This window comes from Callithrix jacchus, chromosome 16 (assembly GCF_049354715.1).
Source record: "Callithrix jacchus isolate 240 chromosome 16, calJac240_pri, whole genome shotgun sequence".
NCBI lineage: Eukaryota > Metazoa > Chordata > Mammalia > Primates > Cebidae > Callithrix > Callithrix jacchus.
The window spans coordinates 84,093,760-84,110,861 of NC_133517.1; the positions used below are offsets into that span (position 1 = coordinate 84,093,760).

General features: G+C 33.0%; 1 protein-coding gene across 11 annotated transcripts in view; it reads left to right on the top strand.

Moving 5' to 3' along the window:
* CSMD3 (CUB and Sushi multiple domains 3) overlaps positions 1–17,102 on the top strand; it is a 1,279,316-nt gene that overhangs the window by 361,935 nt on the left and 900,279 nt on the right. For 2 of the 11 annotated variants that reach the window (XM_035276381.3, XM_054246306.2), the window contains exon 1: positions 12,571–12,677. The exons of 7 other annotated variants lie outside the window; for them this stretch is intronic. The gene's annotated coding sequence lies outside the window, so the exon portion shown is untranslated. Of the gene's footprint in view, positions 1–12,570; positions 12,678–12,858; positions 12,995–17,102 lie in introns of those variants that run through there. 2 more of the 11 variants (XM_035276382.3, XM_054246305.2) reach the window with 1 other exon arrangement.

Genomic DNA, 17,102 nt, shown 5'->3' on the forward strand with positions numbered 1-17,102 from the left:
GTTTTTATTGTCAGTTTCTACGCTGTTTAGATTTTTAACCATCACAAATGTCTTTCGGGAGTCATGAGTATACTACCTGCTATGTATTGTAAAACATTAATTACCTTATGTAATTTTTTAAATAAATTTGATAATTTCCAAATGGTTATAGCATCACTTACCTTTTGCCATGCTAGCTATAATGTGATGTGTTAGTTAATAATCAAGAATAATTATAGTTAATGGGTTGAAGTCTATATTATCTCCAGTATACTTTTTGCTATATTTGATTGTGTGGGAAATTTTTGGTAGGTGGTGTTGAATACTTTAATTAAAAAATAACCATAGAGTAAAAAATAAAATTTTGGCTCTTTCAGCATTTTAAAATAAGTGAAGCCATAAGAAAATGTGGGGTTTACAGGTATCACTAGGGAAGCTTCTTCTTTAGATTTATGAAATTGTTTTAATTAAAGTAGAAAGAGTACCTAAGGGAACATTCGACTATAAAATTGCAATATAAATATCCCCAAGTTACTTTTTCATGGACTTAGCATCTTTAAGTGTATCATTTTTATTATGAATGTTTCTAACACAGAAATTGCAATGCTGATTAATAACTTGATTTATTCCATGTCATATATCAATGTCAGACAAAACTAAACTCAAGGTCTGTATTCCAACATTTTTCTGTATTATCCTAAATTGTAGGATATTTTTCCTTTGTTTTGAAAGTTTATTTAAAAAACATGCTCAAGGGCTGGTAAAGATTTTAGTAAGTTAGGTAAAAATCAAAACAAATATAATATACAAACTCTATCTAAAGTACGTATATTTCATTTAACTTTAGTTGGAAATATTTAGAAATCACATCACGTTCTAATCCAACCCACAATACTTAACATTTCAAACTGGCAAATACATGAAACAAAATAGGTTACTAATTAAAAACAATAATAAAAACTAAATTAGACTATAATTCCCTAAAACTTTCTTGATAGGAGTAATAAAATTTATTTAAAAGCTGTGTACCAACTGATGTAAATTTTTAATAAAATTTTAATATTTCAATCAAAATATTTCAATATAAATATATTTTCCTATTTTGTGAAGAACAGTATATTTAGTCTTAAAAATCCTCCCTTTCAAATAATTAAAATATTTTGCTAAGTAAAAATAGGTAATATTTTTCTTTAGTGAGTCTATAATAGAAGAAACAAAATGTTTGAGTAACTTCTATTTTAGTTAACTTCTATTTAGGACATGTAATACAATGTAATGCAATACCACAGCAATCGACCAAGGTGAAAACAATTTTATTAATTTTTTTCATATCCTACATATCTATTTTTGAAGTGTGTAGTTCTATTCACCGCATTACTTTTAAAATTAGTAATTATTTTTAAGCAAATTGATATATAAAAGTAGAACAGAATTTTGAAAAGAGAAAGCTTTTCATTTTATGTATAGATTATGGGAGTGTTGGTTCTTGTCATATGTAAATATTTTATTTTTTATCTATCAATATTACTAACAACAAAATTTTCTTATAATTATTTAAAATGAAATTACTGAGTGCTAACTTCTAAATTTGTGTTCTGGATGATGGTGAGTGATAATAATATAGCCAAAATTATAATTTAATAAATATTTATTATGAGTTGTTCTAAATCTATGTTCTGGTAACTTTTTAGCTCTAATGAGATTCACACTGGTGTCCAAAGACCCCTGATATAAATATGTTCTTATGACTGAAAAGAAGAGTTAAATTTTATTTTCTTAATTATAAATTGATATTCAATATTCTTTTCAATTACATTTTCAGAAGCTTTTCTAAATTAAACTCTATATTCTTCTGAAGTTCTAAGATAGATTGATGAACAATACAAACAAGGTGTCTGCTTGCATGAATCTGACATCCTAAGGTCAGGGCTTCTGAAATTACTAAAAAAAAAAATAGTTTAAAAAAATGAAAACATTTATAATGTTAAAATGGCTTGGTACACTACACTAGGAAGGACCTATTTGGAGTCATACACTGTATTACACCCATTTAAGGAATAAGCTTTTGAGTAGATATTGAAAAATTAGCTATCCAGAGGGCCATATTTAAGAAAGGCTTTCCAAGCTTAGCAAACAGCATGTGTAAAGGCCTGGTGGGGGCAAACAATTCCCAAATTTAAAGATTAAGAAATGTCAGTGTGACTAGAAAGTAGTAAATGTAAAATTACTTCATGGGAAAGGAGGTAAGAGAGTAGACAAAGATCCGAATTTTCAGGCTATGTAAAGCCCAATAAAAAGTCAAAATTTCATTCCAAGTTTGAGAAATTAGGCATAGTAGTGACATATAGATTATAAAAAATGCTTTGGCTATTGGCTGACGACCAATTTGTAGAGTGCTCAACAGAATCAGAAGAGACTATTTCAGGTCTAGGTAAGACCATGGGGTGAGGACCTACCTTATATGGTAATAACAACAAAGAAAGTGAACAAAATCAGATGCATTTTGGAAGCAGAACAGGATTTGCAAATGGCTGGACTTCTGAGTGTGAAGAGAACAGACCATTCAAAGATGACTCTTGAAAGTTCAACCAATTGGGATGTAATGGTACTTTAATGCAACTATTAAAGTAACCCCAACTTTGATGTGATATTGAAGAATAAGGAAGAATATACTTGTAGAGGAAACATCAGAAGTTCCAATTTGGACATATTGAGTGTGAGATACATATTAGCAACCCAGGTGAAAATGTTAAGTAGATAATCTGAATATTGTTTAGCAATGAAAAAGAGGCAACCCTAAGACCATCACCTAAGGCAACCCTTATAGCATCACCATAAGAAACTTGCTTTAGTCTCTGTTTTGTTATGCTGCTGTATGATAACTAGGATGATGCTTCAGTTTCTGCTGTCGTTGAGGGTTTTCTTTCTAACACTGGAATTCAGTAGTTGCAAGATGGGTTCATACTACACGGGTGTTCCACACTTCTGGTCCCTGTTATTTAAGTGTTTTTAGTGTAGACAGTGTTTCCTCTGTTCTATTTAAGCACTCAAGAACTGTTTCCTCTGCCCAGGATTTAAGACACAAGAGATCATCAGAGTGGGGGTGCATCCTTTCCGATGCCCACAAGTTATCATCATTATAATGTTTAGTGATATTTTTCCTCTTAATCATCTGGATAGCTCTACTAGAACAACACTGCATTCTCCTCCCTCAGGATCTTGGGGATCTCACAGGTTCTTTCTGTGTCTTCCTGCCCTCTCATCATATCCACTTCATCCAACTGTCACTGTTTTTATACCAGCTCCATATAAGATCTTTTGTGATTTTTCCAGCCTTTGCCTGGTACTTGAGAAGGCTCATGTTGAAACTATAAGAGCAATTATTAAAGTAATCCCAACTTGATAAATAACAATGGCAAATCCCTTGCCTCTATTATGGAGAGATAAGGATCTCGGAATAGCTATACTTAAGAAACTCTGCTATCTCTGAAAAATCAACCGATCTTCCTTTATAACCCTTGTTCTGTTCTGAACTTAAAACTTAAAAGAATATTATGCTCATGGCTCATGCCTGTAATCCCAGCAATTTGGGAGGCCGAGGAAGGTGGAATCACAAAGTCAAGAGATTGAGACCATCCTGGCCAACATGGTGAAACCCTGTCTCTACTAAAATTACAAAAATTAGCTGGGTGTGGTGGCATGTGCCTGTAGTCCCAGCTACTTGGGAGGCTGAGGAAAAAGAATTGCTTGAACCTGGGAGGTAGAGGTTGCAGTGAACCAAGATACCCGCACAGCACTCCAGCCTGGCAACAGAGCGAGGCGAGAGACAGTCTCAAAACAAGAAGGTTATGCTTATCCTTCTAATATTTTGTTTTTGCAGTTAACCAGGATGTATAATTTTAACATATAATTAACACCATAATTTTACACAAGTCTGAAGCTCAAGGGCAAACTTTAGGATTACAGTTATAGACATGATGGTCAGCAGAATATAGATGATTGGGGACTTGGTGAGATTACTTGGGTAAAAAGTGCACACTCAAAAAAGAAGGCAGCCCATGACTAAGTCTCAGGACAATGGACTCAAACACTTTATAATGGGAAGAGTTATCAAATATCATGAAAAATGAGAGTTTAACAGTACAGAGGGAAATCCAGACAGTGCAGCATGAGACCCTATGAAATGCTTCTCAAAGAAAATATGGTAAATGGTATTGATGCTGCTGAGGGACTTAATAACATTCATATGAAAAGGGTATTTGGTGAGTTTGGAGTTAAATTAATTCATTTTTTGGTGGAAGGAAGAGTTGTAGCAGATGATAATACAGTGTTGACTAAAATGTACATTATAATGGTTAGTGTTACAGATAATTAACTGAAATATAAAATATGCTATGTAGAAATAAGATTATGAAGGAAAATAAAGTAAGGAAAGGGGATAAGCAATCTAGGTAATAGATAACATTTTAAATGTTGCAGTCAAAGAGGTTCTTACAGAATAGGTTAGGCAAGAAAAGTGAGAACCAGAGACCTATACAGATATATGGGGGACAGTGTTCCGGAATAAAGAGAGGCTTTTACCAAGAGAGCCTTGTAATCCACTAGAGCCATTTAAGTAAAGTGGAAAGGAAGAAAGCCCATGAGGAACGGGTAAAGAAAAAAATGTTAGACAAGGAAATGAAGATGGCATGTACAGAAAGTTCTTTCCAGGAATATCACTTTAAAAGGCAGCAAGAACTGGGCAGTTGCGGGAGGAAAACATAAAGCTGGGATTTCTTAAAAGATGAAGATTAGAACATGTTTTAATGCTATTTTGAATGATTCAGGAGAAAAGCGTTTGGAATCATTGAAAAAGCAAATAATAGACAAAGAAATAGGAAACTTGTCTTGATAAGAATATGGGTAATTTTTCAATTGCTACACAACATAAGGCAAGTAATAGAGGTATGTATAAGAGTAGATGATAGATTTCTTGGTGGAAACAGGATGTTTCATGTGATTGTTTTCATTTTCTTAATAAAATGTATTGAAGAAAACATATCTCACAGTAGTTTTGAGTGTCAATATATTTGCAGTCATGAATTTGAAGTAAAAAATTAACCAATAATGTTATTTTCTCTCAAAATGTTTAGTTATGGGAGTCCCGATATGGAGTAGGCAACAATTTTGCTTTGAATAAAATAAGATTTTTTGCGGAATAGAAGGGAAGTAGAAAAGGGAAAAACTTTTGAGAGAGTAACTATGTAATTGAACCATGAAATTTAAGTCAGATTAAAAAAGAAAGAGAATTTAAGAGACATGAGTAACATAAAATGTCATAAGAATAATGAACTAAACTTTCCCATATAATTCTAGGGTTGTTTGATAAGAAATCAAGTTGAAGAACTAGGTCAGGGCTGAATCAGAGGCATGGCAGGCCACCATTAAGATGCTGAACTGAGTAATAGAAAAGAATATAGAGAAACACAGTTTTGCTGGAGAAAATCACATGTCATGGTGATTGCCCTCACCTCAAATTTATGACCATGGGATTTTAAATTCACATAATTGATCATTACACTCAATCTTCTTTATTCTTATGAAACCATTGCATGTATGCTTAAGCTGAAATACATAAATAAAACCATATATATTAATGGCATTAAATGATACATAGGCAGCAGCAAATACTATAAACACCGATTTATAAAGTTCTACAAAATGTAATATAGTAAGGTAAAGGAGACATTATAGGACAGTGCATGTAGTAACAGCCCATTTATACAAACTTCTTTGAAAATTTATGAAAATTATAATTCAATTTTCATTTGTGTATGTATAAGTAAATTCACAATATAAGTATATCAAATATACCTAAAAATAATAGTAACGATTATTTCTGGAAAAGGTATAGGAAAGTTTGTGATCTCATGGATCAAAGGTTAGCAAGTCAATAAGGATGTTAGGTATTTAACCCCACATGCACATATAATTATTCACCTATATTTATAAAAACAAGAATATATTTCTAATTAAACTATATAATTTTAGCCAGTACAAAGCTAAAGTTAGAAAAAGTTTAATAATACAATCCTGTTCTGGCTACCAGATAGATGTTGGTAAGCTTTCTGTAGCTAGGAAGAAAAAAGCACAATTATGGAAGGACAAAGGAAGATACACTGATATTTTGCTTTGATGTTCTTTTCTTCTTTCTTTTTTCCTGCGAAGGACTTGTTAAACATCCTGTTTTGCTGGAGTTGGTGTGTTGAGTTGGCATTGAGGGAGAAGGGGGAGCCTATTTGGTGGCATTAGTCATTGTCTTGGTGGAAAAAATAAAGTCTGCTTTACTGATACATTATCAGCAGTGCTATTAAATGTAAAAGTTAATTTGAAATGAGCTTAAGCACAAATAATATGATTTAGCAAGTCATGCAATTAAGTGATTGCTGAAACTTAGGAGGAGAATGTTGAATTTATATCACAATTTTCTATTATATCCATGTATAAAAATATTTTATTGTAAAATCCACATGCTCTAACATCTCGTTTAGTTATGTAGTGACACAAATGTGAAACAACACAGGTCACTCTTATCTTTTTATTTTATTAAGAGATCAGGTCTCACTCTGTTATCCAGGCTGCAGTGCAGTGGTCTGATAATAGCTAACTGTAACTTTGAACTGGGTCAAGCAATTCTCCTGCCTCAACCTCCCAAGTAATTTGAACTATAGGTATGAGGGTTTTTTTTGTTTGTTTTAATTTTTTTTGGGGGGGAGATAGAGTCTTGCTACAAATTTTCCAGGCTGGTCTTGAATGCCTGGCCTCAAATGTTTACTCCCACCTTAGCCTAGCAAGGTGCTGGGCCACCACACCTGGCATAAGCCACCACACCTGGACTATTATCTTGATTAATAACATTTTTAAATTTTTATTATTAGACAGTAAGCATATTTTCAGAACTGCTTTTTTAAAAAAAATGAATTTAAATCCTGTTGCATATATCCTTTGCTTACAGATACCTAATTCCCCTTTTCTCATAGTATGATGTAAGTTTTTAAGGTTGAAAGGCTAGAGGAAAATATTATTTACTTATTCCAATAGAAAATTTTATCCTTAATTTAACTTGGACAGCTAAAATATTTTCACACTTCTCCTTTGGTCAGAATTTTAAAGAAATAAAGATTCACAGATAAATCTAATTCCCATTTATAGAGGAAAAGCCAATACTTTAAAACTCAAGCGCAATCTATTTTTAAATCTTTACTTGACTACTTATTAAATATATAATTACAATGTATTGTAAACTTAGTTTTTAATTAATGTTTACTCCAAGTTAGTTAGGTGCAGGAAAATATTTTCAAAGTCAAAATATCCAAATCCAAATAATAGGTAACAACAAATTAAACAAGTACCAGAAACAGAGCTCCAAATCTATTCTAATGTAAAAAGTGAAGGTTAAATTTCTAGTGAAGTCTTAAAAACATTACCTCTTCTCATAGTTTGTTATTGACATATCATCTTGTCACATTTGCTCTTTTCCTTGATAGAAGAAAGTGATGGCTTTTCATTAAAGGTTAGATGTTGACATTGAATGCAATTCAGCATACATTTACTGAGTACCTGTTATGTGCTCATGCTGTAAGCAGTGTGATGAATCTCAAATGAAGACCTGACCTTCAGAAAACTATAATACATTTGGGTGACCAAAGTGATCAGTAATGTCTTTATCACAAATGCAACAATTTTGCTACAATTAACATATTAGACCTTAAATAAATTCAAATATACATTTACATTGTAGGTGGTCAATAAATATCTGTTTGTAAATTCTATACATAATCCTTTATGTGTGTGTGAGGTGAATTTTGAGTAACTGGAACAAATTCAAAGTATAAAATTTAGAAATTCACAAATAGAGGTTTAGAGAAAAAAAATTAATTTATTAAACATGAAAAAACTACTTTTTCTATAGAAGATCATTATTTTTGTCATAGTGGAGATACTTGAAATGTATATATAATTTGAAAAATACCCAGAGTATTAATTTTGGAGATATCAGCAACTTTAGTTAAAAGAAAAAACACCTCATTTGGCAATAGACAGTAATTTGACTATTGAGATTATGTGTTGTTCTCACTGGAAGCAGTAGGTGGAATGAAATGACTCTCAGAATAGTCTTCCAGGCTAATGTAACCAACAGCATATTTTTTTCATTGTAGGATGGAGATAAAGTATTTATTTAGTAAAGTGTCAACTTCCAAAGAATTACCTTGTTTTCAGTATATTGTGAGAAAATTGTTAGAATATTCTTTTTCACTTTTAATGTGAATCTTAGCTAAATTGTTGAAATAAAATTGGAAATGACAATTTGGAATAATTCCTTCACAGCACCCCCTTTCTCACTTCCCTTCTCCCACCAAATGTTACATCACTGTTGCTAGATCTGGAAACATCATCCTTGTAGAATTTTAAATTGCTATAAAATGGGAATATATAATTCTATCCTCAAAGTATATAGTAGAAAGAATAAGTAATCATGGATCTATATATAAAGTATTTTTATTTGTATGAGATGTTTGGATTGGCTCAAATGCTTAATACTTTATATTTAAAGTGGCTTCATGCATATATATTTTAACAATTGCAAGTTAGACAACAACATTCAGAGAGCAGTCACTTCTAGGCATAAGTCATGAAGCTAAAACAACTCTCTCAGATTCTCTATGCTTAAAATGAATGGGTAGATATGTACAAATATATAATTTTAATTTTCTGAACTACTCTGTAAAGCTAGATATAAACTTATTCTTGCTTTGACATGTTTGATCTTTATATCATTGGAATAGTTGGCAAATTGCTTAGTGCCATTTTCTTATTTAAGATGTGGTAGTTCTTTTTGTTTCTGATACATTGCTTCTGAACTCTGTTGACAAGCTTATAAATCAGATCCCCAATCATACATAATTTATTTCTGTAGGTAACTGAATGTGCTGTGTAGAATACAAATGTTTTCAACAATATCTGCACATCTTAAATTTGATAGGTTTAAAAGTTTACAGAATAAATCAGTATTTCTTTCTTTCATTGTTTTATCATTCCTTTTTCATTCATGAATTGTATATATGTATATATACCCTCCCACATACATACATTTATATATATATTATATGTATGTATGTTATCATACATGCAGTCATGAAAACCACATATATACATTATTCAGATTTATGCCTTCTAAAATGTATAAATTTTTTTTATGTTATAAATCTTATGTTTTAAATATCTATTTAAACATTTTAAATTTACATTAAAATTGAAGGTAATTTTCTCAATGAAGCAATATTGTTTTTATTTCCCCTAAAGAGAACTGATTGTACCTACTGGCTTAAGAGTAAATCCTCTCATGGGAACATCATTTTGGCCACTGAGACATTTTTCTAAAATGATAAGACGTGCTGTAATGTTGGACACACCTAATGACACATTCTGCAATGTGAAATGTTGTCACCCTTCTGAATCTTATATATATATCTTATATCTTATATATATATCATATATATATATATATAATGGCTATGGATAGCATCCACCCATGTAATCTCTGAAAATATTCTCTTAATCAATTTTTATGTGGCTTATAAATAGAAAATATTTCAAATTGCTTCTCCTAGCTTTACATTTCTTTCTAAGATCATTTTTAATACATGCTAGCATCAGATCTTGCTTATTTAAAAAACTTCCATACAACTGAAATGTCAACATAAAAGCACAAAAAAGGTACCATAGAATGTAGTTTGCCCTTTTGTTTCTGAGATCTTCACATTTATTGATCTGCTTTTGTTTTGTGTGTTTGCTGTGTTTGTATGTTTTCTATTCTTACAAATAATCATTCTTGTCAGTTGATCTGTCAACATTATGTAAAAGCCAATTATGTATTGAAAAGCAGACAGTTCATTATTAATATTAGCACAACTGACTCGCATTTTAGAAATGCTAAGCACTTTGTTTTTCTACTAGAGCAATGAAAATAAAAGAGTGCAACTTAGTAGTCAGGAATGTCTAGGATATGAGCTCCTGGGCACTTTGTTTGCTACTCTCAAGAGTTCTTGAAACTTTTGGAGAATTCAGAGTATAAAAGCTGCAAGCCATATGACTTCTCTCCTCTCCCTCTCATTCTCTCTCTCTCTTTTTGAGACAGATTTTTGCTTTGTCGCCCAAGCTGGAGTGTAGTGGCAGGAACTCGGCTCACTGCAACCTCCACCTCCCAGGTTCAGGCGACTCTCCTGCCTCACCCTCCCACGTAGCTGGGATTACAAGCCCCCACCACCACACCTGGCTAATTTTTGTATTTTTAGTAGAGATAGGATTTCACCATGTTGGCCAGGCTGGTCTCAAACTCCTGACCTAAAGTGATCCACCTGCCTCGGCCTTTCAAAGTTCTGGGATTACAAGTCTGAGTCACCTCGTCTGCCTGAAGGCATATGACTTCTGTAAGAGACTTCTAAATCATGAAATGCTATATACTCACTGGTTCTTCTAAGAGTATAATTCAAAAGCTTGGATAGAGAAAATCTTCAGACTTGTCAAGTTTTCAGATCATTAATGTAACTTAGTTTAATTACTTATTCACATAAATTAAGTTTACTGACAGAAAGTGAAAAATGAAAGTAGATACAGGACAAGGGAAAAGAACACTGACAAATCTACCATGGTTCTTACTTTTCTGCTGTCATCTTAAAACTGTGTCACAAGGATAATGCAAGTCCAATGAGTCTACCTGAAATGCAAGATCATTATGAAGAGTAAATGCAATCAGGTTTAATAAAATGTTACATAAAGTTTAAAAAGTACATAAATCTTAATATGTAATCATCTTTATTTTTTAATCTAGAGTATTCTTTCAGAAAAATGTGGCTTCTTGTCATAAAATACTGCTTTATAAAGACTTTAATATAACTGACAAAAACATGAATTCTGTGGACTATTAAAAGGAACCATAAAAAAGCTATATGTATTCACTTTATTGCCACTTTTTTGGCAGTGAAGTTACATCAAACTATCTAACAATACCTGGTCCCCCACTGGTTATTATTTCAGAGTTTATTTCCTTAGGAAGTCTGCCTTTCCTCTTTGGCACACTAGGTAAGCATGCATATAAAACAAGAGAAAACTTTATAAGATACAGACCTAATTTCAAAAAAGTTACAGTAGTATTCTGAAACAATATTGTATCAGTTATGGGTTCTTTAATATTTGATTATGTTCGCTACTGTGACACACATCCAGATCTATCCTGATTATTCATAGAATCAAATGCACACCACTAAGCAATATAGTTAGTAATCATTTGTTCCATTATTCTGCACCTGTCTGGAGCCATACATTTAAGCATTCACAAATTCTCAGAAAAAAAGTCATAATTCCTGAAATAACTACAAACAATTTAAAATTTCTAGATACTTATTTTGATTATCACAAGATACTTGCATCTTTATTTTCGTAAAGAAAAATGTTTCCTATTAAGGTAATTTGGTGAGCATAAAACTGGAACTTAGTTGTTCAACATTTTTGGCTTTTCATTCTGGTAAATTCAAAAATAGAGGAAAAAAAATCCTGATTGTTTAGATTATTTTTGACAGAATTTAACAAATAATATACTATGTGGTTGATTTTGGATATCTGAAATCAAATAGCACTTTTGTTTTGGACTTCCATAAAAACAAATGAAATATTAGAATTAGTTTATTCCAAAATAGTTATTAATCACATTCTCTGTGCCAGAACTGTTCTATATTTTGAGGTTGCCTGGGTGAACAAAACAAAAAATACCTGCCTCATGGGGCTTACATTTTAATTGAGAGAGAGACAGTAAATATAAATGAAGAAATGATAATTAAATATATTTACAGCAAATATCAGAAAGTGATAAGTGTTAATGGGGAAACAAGAGGTTGGGGTAAAGGAGACAGGAATCTATCGGGGCCCAGCTCCCTGAATGCATGTGCAGCCTCCTTCAGACTACTCAGAACTTTTTCTTCTTCCATGGAGGCCAGGCTTTTGCGCTGCACCTGCTGCAGAGCTCCATCAACCTGATGGCATATACCATGGTCTTGGCCAGCTTAGATGGTCGCCTCATCACTCAGCTCAAAAGCTAGAAAGAGCAGAGGCGCAGAAGAAACTCTTTCTGGCACAGCCTGCTCTCCCAGGACCTGCTTAGCCTGTCTTATCTTTTAGAGACCAGATCTGTCCGAAACCTTTTGTGAACGAACGTTTCATCGTCCATAACATGTGAGAACTGGAGACTTCCGGCCCTAGGATTCAGAAATTTCCAGGACCCCTAATCCCTCTCACCCCTTCAAGTCGCTTCTGAATCTCGTCCTGGAAGCAATAAATACAGCAGAGGCTGTGGAGCAGTCTCTGACGCCGGCCTCCTCAAGCCGGGGGCAGGGCTTCAGCAGGGCATATGTTGTTGGTGGAGAAGAATCGTCCCAGAGAGGCTTGACTGGATGACCAGCCAATCGATGGTTGCGTCCTGCCGCGTTAGGGGCGGGGCCACTTGTGATTGACTCAGAAAGAGAGAATTTGGTGTTTCTCTCAGGGGAGAGGCCCCTTGATTCCAGAACTCTCACAGGGAGACACCTGAGTGGCGGCTCCCACGTGAGGGGCTGCTTTCACGCGAGTGGCTGCTTCCACGGAGAAACAGTCGGGGCACAAATAAGGCAGGTTATTTTTTTTCCCCGCTTTTGTTTTTTTTAAAACTCCGCAGGAGGGTTTTGGGGCTTCCCCTGACCCGTGGCTGCTGCTCCCTGTGGGGTTGGGGCCTTTTCCTCACACACTTGGGGTCTCACCTCGTGTAGTCGCCGTTAGCCCGACGGAGACCGTAGTATCGCAGCCGTGTCCCCGCAGCAGAGGTCTGAAGGAGGCCACTGGCTGAGCCATGAGAATAGTGGAAGCGCTTGCCGGGCTGAGGATACTTCCCAGTAGTCCAGATGAGCTGAGGATCCAGTTTTCTTTTGTGAAATTACTTCAGTAAGAGGTTTGTTTATAAAACATTTGAAAGTAAATCGATTCAGTCACTTAGAGTCAGGCAACAGTAAAAATGGTCCTTTACAAATTTCCCAGATGTTTTGGTCTAAAAAGGGCTGTGAAAAAATATAACTTGTCTTATGAAAAGAATTATTGTCAGGGCTTGCAGGAAAAAAACTTAGCACGTAGAATTTGTACTTTCCCCTCTAATAATTAAAAAAAAAACAAAAACAATGGAAAGTGAAATGACGTGCCAAGTTTCCTGCTGGTGAGGCACTAGTTTAAGTTGAATTTTAGCGTGAGGAAGAACATGGAAATAGTGCATTTTTTATGTTAGCAGAGGCATGTGCTATCTGAACCCCACTCCAGTTCCCGGCGTCTAGTTCAGTTCTGGTGCTACAAGTCTTTATGGTACAACATAGGAATTTTTAAGACTGGTAGATTTATAATACTTTATTAGTTGAATTTGCTTTATTTTTTGTTTGAATTAGAGGAACTGGATCAATAATTTTAATTTAGAAACCATAGACTAAGGTTAGACTTTCGTGGCATATAGACCAGCTGCTTTTACATATTTAAAGGCATATATTTAGACGAGTTGGATTTATTCCAAATAATCCCAAAGTTTGTGTTAGGATAAAAAGATAGACAATAATGTGAGACATTATGGTTGAAATGAATAAAATTGTTTAAAACAGTACAGCTATGGAAAGAGCTGTGTCAGGAACGACTGAGTAACCAATATTTGCAGGTATTAATTCAGAAAACTAGTAGGACATTCAAACAAGCATTGCAAGGCGATTGTTCTTGGTATCATAAGCAGTTTTTTTTAGCCCCTGCATTGAACCAAGATTTAAAGAGTGTGTGGGTACTGGACTTTTTTCTCTACCCTTAAGGAATAATAATAATACATGTAGATAAATATTTATGTGATTTTTAGATCATTACTCATGTAATAGAGACAGTACAAAATGTTACAGGATCAAGATGAATCGCATGTTTCACAGAAAAGTGAAAATGAGACATTTGCGCTGAATTTTTAAGAATAAGTAGCAGTTTGCAAAGTCAGTTGGGTAGGTCCTTAACATACATAATCAAAATTATTACAACTACATCCTAGTTTCACACTCTCCAGACAAAATTCTCTATAGTTTATCCTTTCAGACAGAAGAAATAACAGCATCAACAAAATTAGAGAAGAATAAAATACAAGGAATATTTTGGGGAGAAACTGGAGAAATGGAAATAGGTTAAAAGGATGAGATGGTGTAAATTAGTGTTTTTTTTTAACTTTGGTAACGTGGACCATATATATGTTGTATTCACAGTTATATTCCAGTTCCAAAAAAGCAGTACTAATTCCAGCATTTTCTTTGTTATTCAGTAAGGCATATGATAATCCACTGAATTTTATATTAAAGAAATTACTTTAAACTTTTGGCATTTTACTTATTTGTAGTAAAAACATACTTCATAGAATATTGTATGGTTATATCTGCACTATGTCTCTCAAGAGTTGGGCTGTGAATTACAGTCTAGGCTGGGTTTAGTGTTACGGTTAAAATCAGAAAAAAATGTTTATATATTCATTCAATGGAATTGATTGAATGACTACTACCTGTTATGGACTATTCTAGACACTGAAGACAGTAACATTCCTTTAGAGGAGGTAAATTCTTATTAAAAATTGAAATTAAAAATGGGAAGGAAAATAAAATTTGCTATTTCATATTTTTTATTCTTGCTATGATTTGCTGTTCTGTCTTGTGCTTGTAAAACTTCCAGCTATCCTCCAGAGTATCATAATACTTTTAAGTATCATTCTCAGATAATAATCATCTTCATTTCTTCATCTGTTGAAGAAGTTAGTGATAGAAACACTCTTGTTATCTTCGTATGTTTTAGTGTCTAGTATATAATAACACTAAACAAATTTATTGATTTACAAAACCATTGACCTATATGAAAAGAATTTATGGTAGGGCAAAGGAATTCATGTAATCATAGGATTCTACTTATGTTTTAACTTTTAAGTCTGTGCTTTTAAAAATCTTAGTCTATGTGACAGAAAGGGTTTCTTTCTGGAGATTTCTCATTTCTGTGCTTATAAAATCATATTTGTCTAGTTTGATATCATGGCTTTATTCTCAAAGAGCTCTTCACTTTTGTCCAAAAATTAAGCCTAGAACAGTGATTTCATTTTAGGGAGAAGTTGCTTCTTCTAAATTATTAGATACAAAATTAGAAACTAAAGAGGGCTTTACTTGATCATAGATTTTGTTTTTATGGGTTCAGACTTCCACCATATTCTTATTCTTGCTTTAGCTCAGGTTTTGAAATCTAAGTTACAAAGAACCATATTTAGTAGCAAAACATTTTTTTTAGAATAATTCAGTCAGGCAACGGTTTTAAAACAGTGTGGATGAAACAGGGAAAGGGAGGGAATATAATTCTCTACTTTAAAGTTTCTTACATATTGTAAAAAACGTTTTGATCAAAGGTTACTGAGGATATTATGGGAGCTCTGAAGTGGGGTGGTTAGCTTGGACAACTTCTGGAAGCATTTTCCTCTTAAAATGATGCTTAAGTTTCTAAAATGAAGCCATATTAAAACAGAGAAGAGGAAATAACACAACATTCTAGAAAGAGAATAAAACCTTAGTTATGATACCAGTACATGTCACCATAGAAGTACAAGATTTCATTATATCAAGAACACGGCAAGGAGGGAGAATTGGTAAGTGATATATAAGACATAAATGTAAGTTAGTTCTTGCAGACCCTGCATATTTGTGTTTAAGGGTGATCTATTATATATGTGTTTGAGTACCATTGATTTTAAGATTGTCGTGACAAATTAACAATTTTTAGAAAAAATGCTATATTGGTAACACATATTATAAAGTGTGGAGAATTTTGTTTACAGACAGTGAAACTAGTTAGGAATCTATTAAAATAATTTTGATTATGTATGTTGAGAATCTGGTCTAAGTCTTGATTGTTGAGAAGAATAATATTTAGGAAGTAAGAGTAAAATAAAAATTGATGATAACTTGAAACTAAGTGGAAATGCAAATTGCTGTATTGGAAAACAATGTGTGGAGAATCCTTCTATGTAATTAGAGGCCAGGTTAGGAGCAGCACATTTGGAATTTATCTGGCTGAGTGACCCATTATATTTTCCTTTAATAGTATTATTCCTATTTCCTTCTTTATATGAAGTTGAAGTTCCCAGCTCCACTTATATTCCTATATTTCTGTTTGAAAGTAGAAACTTTCTTGACATTTAACACTAGAAGTTCTGGTTTAAATAAATAAAATTTGAAATTAAAAGAGTTCTAATTTTGAAAGGTAAAGATACACAAATCTAGGGAATCCAGAATAATTATGCAAATAATACTTAAAATTGAGAAGAGATAGCAAGAAACTAACCAGTCATAAGATAAATACACAAAATACATTAGAAAAATTGTAATAAGTTAGATGATATTACAAGGCTTAAATACACCTCTGCAAAATGTAAAAGAAAGTTTTCGTAAAAGAAAATGTGCAGGTCTGTTAAGAAAACTAACTTCACCGAAAGATGTCAAAGAAGACAGAGAGAACTGCAGAGATCTAAAATTAATCTGATACTTTTGCTTTCCATCTGGTATCTGTCCTCACTGGTCACTCTATTCTAATTAATTTGTGATATTACTATACTAGTTGTTTAGTATTCTATCTATGATCACTGATGTTAATTCTTTCAAAACGAGTGCAATGTAACCCGAGTGAGAAGCTCAAAAGTTCTTTTTTTGGAAATTCAACATGATTGAAAACAAATGCAGTTGGACATAAAAATTTACAAAAAAAATAAAGTGAAGCTAGTCCTTCATGAGCATGACTATAGAAATACAAAGAGATATGATCATTTAAAAATGTTTCAGATACATATACAAATTGAGTAAATCAATACAACAAAGCAGGAACTTTAGTATGTATTGAAACCTAAGTTTAGATAAGGTAGGAATCTCCATAAGCAAATGGAGAATAGAGTATTTCAGATGGTACTGAGAAAACTGACAGCTGCATAGGAAAAATTCAGTCAAAATCTCATCTCCCACTTTGAAGCAAAATAT